General features: G+C 47.1%; 1 long non-coding RNA gene across 1 annotated transcript in view; it reads left to right on the top strand.

The window, feature by feature from the left end:
* The first annotated feature begins 1,421 nt into the window (after positions 1 to 1,421).
* LOC142818498 (uncharacterized) overlaps positions 1,422 to 6,000 on the top strand; it is a 30,705-nt gene continuing 26,126 nt past the window's right edge. Inside the window, exons 1-2 of the long non-coding RNA XR_012895990.1 lie at positions 1,422 to 2,217; positions 4,589 to 4,670. This is a non-coding gene — a long non-coding RNA (uncharacterized LOC142818498). The remainder of the gene's footprint in view (positions 2,218 to 4,588; positions 4,671 to 6,000) is intronic.

The raw sequence follows: 6,000 nt of genomic DNA, 5'->3' as shown, positions 1-6,000 counted from the left end.
TCAGACATTGCTTTATTCAGGGGCTTCCAGCATCCTTTTGCACCCTTTTCATTCTCTGCTGTGCACTCCAGCATCTTCAGTGAGAGAGAAGCCCCGGGGCCAAACCCCCGCGCACCGGAAGCCGACGCTACCTCCATCTTCTCTGGATGCAAGTAGTGGGACTTCTGGGGGGTGGGAGGGAAATGGGGGCGGGGCTTACAGGATGCCTCGTGAGCGACTGGTCGAGGCCTCGAGATCGACCAGAAGCTCGCGAGCGATCGGTTGGTGACCACTGCTCTAGTCCTTCTATTATGGGAACTAATGAAGAACTTTTCTTTATACACCCTCTCCACACCACTCATGCTTTTATAGACCTCTATCCTATCCCCCCTCAGTCTCCTCTTTTCTAAGCTGAAAAGTCCCAATCTCTTTAGCCTCTCTTCATATGGGACCTGTTCCAAACCCCTGATCATTTTAGTTGCCCTCCCCTCTCCCACCCTCTTTCTTCCCCTCTCCCACCTCCTTTTCCCAGTCTCCCCGAGTTTTGTTCAATAAAGAGAGTTTCTATTTTTGACCACATGTGCCTTTATTTTGTACATCAGGAAGGGGGGCTAGGGAGGGGTAAGTGGAAGGAGGTGAGGGAGGAATGGGGTATGAGCCCCTGATGAAGAGGACTGGGATGGCTCTGTGGGCTCCTCCAGGTGGAAACTCTCCTGCAGCCCCCCGATTGACCTCCCCCGGATGGCAGCCTGCGGCAAGTGCAACCAGGCTGATGGCCGAGTGCTGTGATGTGCCAAGTGTGGGCACTCAGGGCATTCCAAGCCAGGACTGCTTTGCAAGCGGAAAACCCCTGAGAACTGTCTGTCCGGGGTGGGGGTCAGGTCCGTTTAAGCACAGTCCTTGGCTAGCCTGAGGCAGCAGCTCCACACTCTAATTCCTAATCTGATGCCCTGCTGGCACTGCTTCCGGCCATCCTTAACCTCGGTTCAGGGTCCACTCAATGTGGACATGCTAGTTTGAATTAGCAAAATGCTAATTCGAACTAGTTTTTAGGTCTAGATGCACTAGTTCGAATTAGCTTACAACAGGTGTGTTGTAAGCAAAACTCGTGAAGTCATTCTGCTGCTCTACTCTGCACTAGTTAGGCCTCAGCTGGAGTACTGTGTCCAATTCTGGGCGCCACATTTCAAGAAAGATGTGGAGAAATTGGAAAGGGTACAGAGAAGAGCGACAAGAATGATTAAAAGTCTAGAGAACATGACCTATGAAGCCAGGCTTCATGAACTGGGCTTGTTTAGTTTGGAAAAAAGAAGATTAAGGGGGGACATGAAAGCGTTTTTCAAATATCTAAAAGGGTGTCACAAGGAGGAAGGAGAAAATTTGTTCCTCTTGGTTTCTGAGGACAGGACAAGGAGTAATGGGCTTAAACTGCAGCAAGGGAGGTTTAGATTGGACATTAGGAAAAAATTCCTAACTGTCAGGGTGGTCAAATATTGGAATAAATTGCCAAGGGAGGTGGTGGAATCTCCCTCTCTGGAGATATTTAAGAACAGGTTAGATAGACATCTGTCAGGGATGGTGTAGATGGAGCTTGGTCCTGCCTTGAGGGCGGGGGGCTGGACTCGATGACCTCTCGAGGTCCCTTCCAGTCCTATGATTCTATGAATTAGTGCTGTAGTGTAGACATGCCCTCAAGGAATTATGCAAGGGAAGGGGCGTACTGAGCAGGAGTTTATCCCGTAAAGTCCCAGTGGCATGAAATATTCTTGCCTTCATTTTGCCAGCAGTTGCTAGTCCTAATATTTTCTGTGCAGTGTTGTTGTAAATGTGTTCATCCCAGGATCTCAGACAGACCAGGTGAGTGAGAGAATATCTTAGTGAACCAAGTTCTGTTGTGGAGAAAGATTGGCTTTGAATGGAAGAAGAGCCCTGTGTAAGCTCAAAAGTTTGTCTCCCTCCCTAGCAGAAGCTGGAGTAACAGAATAAATTACCTCCATATCTGGTGTCTATAAAATTCTTCAGATCTTTCAAGATGCCAGCTCTGACCCCATACAGCAGCAAAGGCCTAAAACTAACTCCATGCTATGTGTTTTCTTTGACTTGCAGATGGTAACCACCAGCACCACTTAAGAACATAAGAATATCCCTACTATGTCAGACCAATGGTCTATCTAGCCCAGTGTCAAGTCTTCCAATGGGGGCCAATGCCAAGTGCCCCAGAGGGAATGAACAGAACAGGTAATCATTAAGGGACCCCTCTCCTGTCACCTATTTTCACCTTCTGACAAACAGAGGCTAGGGACACCATTCCTGTCCATCCTGGCTAATTGACATTGATTGCCCTATTCTTCATGAATTTATCTAGCTCTTTTTTTGAACTTTGTTAAAGCTCTGGTCTTTACAATATCCTCTGGCAAGGAGTGCCACAAGTTGACTGTGCATTGTGTGAAGAAATACTTCCTTTTGTTTGTTTTAAACCTGCTGCCTATTAATTTGATATTACGGTGGGTAGACAATTCCCTGACACTTTTTGGGGGCTGGAGGCAGGGAACACCTGTTCAGTGGTGGGCCAATTATCTGCTGATGACATTTTGTACTAGTTAGAATCCATGGATTCATAGACACAGACTTTGGTTTTTGCTAGTGGTTGCTTTTGAAAAGATCTGGGGGGTGGCTATTTTCAGCATATTTATACAGTTCTTTCATATTCTAATAATTGCACATATGTCTATCATTGATATCTTTCCTATTTTAGTAATTAAATTGTTATGAACTACATAATTACATTATTCTGAGCATATTAAAATCATTGTAATCACCCACAAGCTGTTCTTATTAATGTCCCAGTGTAAAGACATTATATCTCACCGTAGCTTTCTGGATAATTCTCAGCAATCTTATTTGCATCTAGTTCTATGGAATGGTCTTGATACACATTAAGGATAGCTACTTTATTCAACTGTGTCTGATTCATTTATGGCTGGAGATAATTTATAAGTCTTCTGAAGCTGAAAAATTACTGTTCCACAGTTCAGGATCGTATTGGTAAGAATGACTCTTAAACTGTGCTTCCAGAGCATTGTAAATGACTCCAAGATCTTTCTTGGCAGGTAACAGCTAATTTAGGCCCCATCATTTTGTATGCACAGTTGATATTATATTTTTCCATGTGCTTTTTTTTGCATTTAACATTGAATTTCATTTGCCATGTTGTTGCCAAGTCATCCAATTTGGTGACATCCTTGTAACTCTTTGCAGTCAGCTCTGGACTTAATTATCTTCAATAATTTTCTATTGGCCACCTTGCTGATTATCCCTTTTCCAGATCTTTTATGAATGTGTTGAATGGCACTGGTCTTAGTACAGACCCCAGCTGGACCATTTAATCCTATGCTTTGTTTCCTATCTTTTAACTAAGGTGCTTGGCAATGCTTTCAGCATTATCTAACCATCCTTAATTTGATTTAATGACAAGCTTTTTGTATCACCCTGCCTCTGTTTACAAACAAACTCCCTGCCCCCAGGGCAGAAGCTCTGAGCTTATTTCAAAAGGGATAAGGGATCTTTCAGAAAAGGCTTTATTTTTTGAAAGGTCAGCATCTAGACTGGCACTTTTCTCCAACAAAGCTCCATGCCGAAAAAAAGCAGCAACCATTTTTATGCTAATGAAGCATGGGAGATTTAAATCCCCGCTTCATTAGCAATTGCAATACGTCTAATTTACATCCCTTTTCCAAAAAAGGGATGTAGTCTAGACTTAGCCTAATGTTTCCTTTTCCTGTGACCCCAGGTATACCTGGCTAGCTCTCTGACCTGCATACCTACAAACAACATTAGCAACATTAACATAATTTCCTCTTTCCTGTTCAGAGACAAACAGGCTGTGTCTACACTGGCACCCTTTTCCGTAAAAGGGATGCTAATGAGACACTTCGGAATTACAAATTCCACGAGGGATTTAAATATCCCCCATGGCCTTTGCATGAACATGGCTGCCGCTTTTTTCCGGCTCGGGGTTTTGCCGGAGAAAAGCGCCAGTCTAGACGGGATCTTGCGGAAAATAAGCCCTTTTCCAGAAGATCCCTTATTCCTTCTAGACTACGTCTAGACTTTCAAGTAGGCACAGCCACAGTGTTCCTTCAACTTTTTCAATTATTACAGTATAATTCATCTTTCTCTTACAGTATAATTCTTTCTAGTTTCACACGGCCAACTTTGCTCCCACAGCTCCCTACTGCAGCACTTGGTGGATGGGGTGGAACTGCCCCTCCCCCACCATTCATCAGCTGTGGGAAGTGGAGTGACATGTCTGGGAGCAGAGTGGACTGAGGCTGGGTTGCTCTACTTCCTGCTGCTGCTAGTGAATACAAGAGTGGGTCCAGCCACTGCTTCCCACATCATCCCCCCGCAGGTGCCCTGGGCCACGTCGCTCAGGTGGAGTAGACTAGGGGGAAGGGTTAGATGTTTTTCTCTAATATTTAGTCCCCCTTGCAGCTGCATACTCTGTATATTGGTAGAAGTGGCCTTGCTCAGGTACAAAACTACAGGAGGGCCAGGAACCACTCTGGATCCTGGGTGCTGAGTACACACTGTTTTTCTTTTTCCATAGGTGCTTGCACCTTAGAGTACCCACAGAGGCAGTGACTTCCTGTATGTCAGGCTGACACCAGTATCACTGTCCTAATCAGCAGGTCAGTAATATATCCTTAGTGCTATATTCTTGTTATTGTGGCATGGAATTACTATCCATAGATTCTGTGGAATATTTTGGCGTTGTGGCGGGGTCCTCCCCGCCCCTTTCCCTTCTCCCCGTGATTAAAGCACTAGCCACCAGCCCCGAGGCCTAGTCCAGCAATCGCAGCAGGCCCCGAGGCCTAGTCCAGCAATCGCAGCAGGCCCCGAGGCCTAGTCTATGCCCTGAGGGGTTGGGGTAGGGGGGTCCGGGCCGTCCCTCTCCACCGGACCCCAACCCAGGGCCCTAATGGTGGTGGGTGGTTCCCACCACTGGCTCAGTGGGGGGGGGGGTCTTCCCCAAAACGTGCTGAGCCCATCGGGGGGGGGGAGGGTTCCCTGCCCCTTGCCCTGGGTTGCTTCCTACCCCAGCCTTGTGGCCGACAGAGGTCCCACCTGGCGATGCTGGGCTGGCGGCGGCGGCAACGTCAGCTGGTCCCGTCTCTGGGGCAGTAGCATAGGGGGTGTCTCCTGCAGCAGGGCAGGCGGCCCCCTGGCGTCGGCGTTGGGGCCGTGCTTGCCCCGGAGATGGAAGTAGCAATAGCGGCGGTCCCTCCGTCTCTGAATCTGGCGGCAGGTCCGGCGGCAGGCCTGCAGCTTGGGCCGGAGCTCCTTCCTCCCCAGTGGTCTGCCCCAACTGAGCAGCCCAGCAGTCTTTTATAGTGAGGCTGCACTTCGAGCATGCCCAGTAGGGCTGTGGGGGAGGGGCGTGCTCTACCCAATAAATGGGCTCCTCTCCCTCCTGCTCAGTGTGGGGGCAGGTTAGCCCCGTCACAGGCTCATTTAAGATTTTTACTTCATTTGATTTGACATTTTCTTTCTCATATAGTGCTGCTCCCCCACCAGTGTGTCCTGATCTGTCCTTCCGATATATTTTGTATCCTGGTATGACTGTATCCCATTGATTGTCCTCATTCCACCAAGTTTCTGTGATGCCTATTATATCAATAGCCTGCTTTAAAATGAGGTGCTCTAGTTCACCCATCTTATTATTTAGACTTCTAGAGTTTGTGTATGAGCATTTTAAAATGTTGGCACTATTTATCTGTCTGCCATTTACTGATGTGTTAGACTGTTTTTTCATTTGATTGTGTCTTATCTGATCTGACCCATACTTCCATCCTCTCCTCCTGACTAGAACATAGAGCATCCTATTAATAGGCCCTCCTCTGAGAGATGTTTCTGTCCAATCCATGTGCTCCTTTGCACCCACCAGCTTTTCCCAAGCCCTTAGTTTAAACACTGCTCTGCAACCTTTTTAATTTTAAGTGCCAGCAATCTGGTTCCATT

This window comes from Pelodiscus sinensis, chromosome 15, assembly GCF_049634645.1.
Source record: "Pelodiscus sinensis isolate JC-2024 chromosome 15, ASM4963464v1, whole genome shotgun sequence".
Classification (NCBI taxonomy): domain Eukaryota; kingdom Metazoa; phylum Chordata; order Testudines; family Trionychidae; genus Pelodiscus; species Pelodiscus sinensis.
The sequence above is the reverse complement of the archived record's forward strand: the minus strand, read 5'-3'. Positions and strand labels throughout refer to the sequence as shown.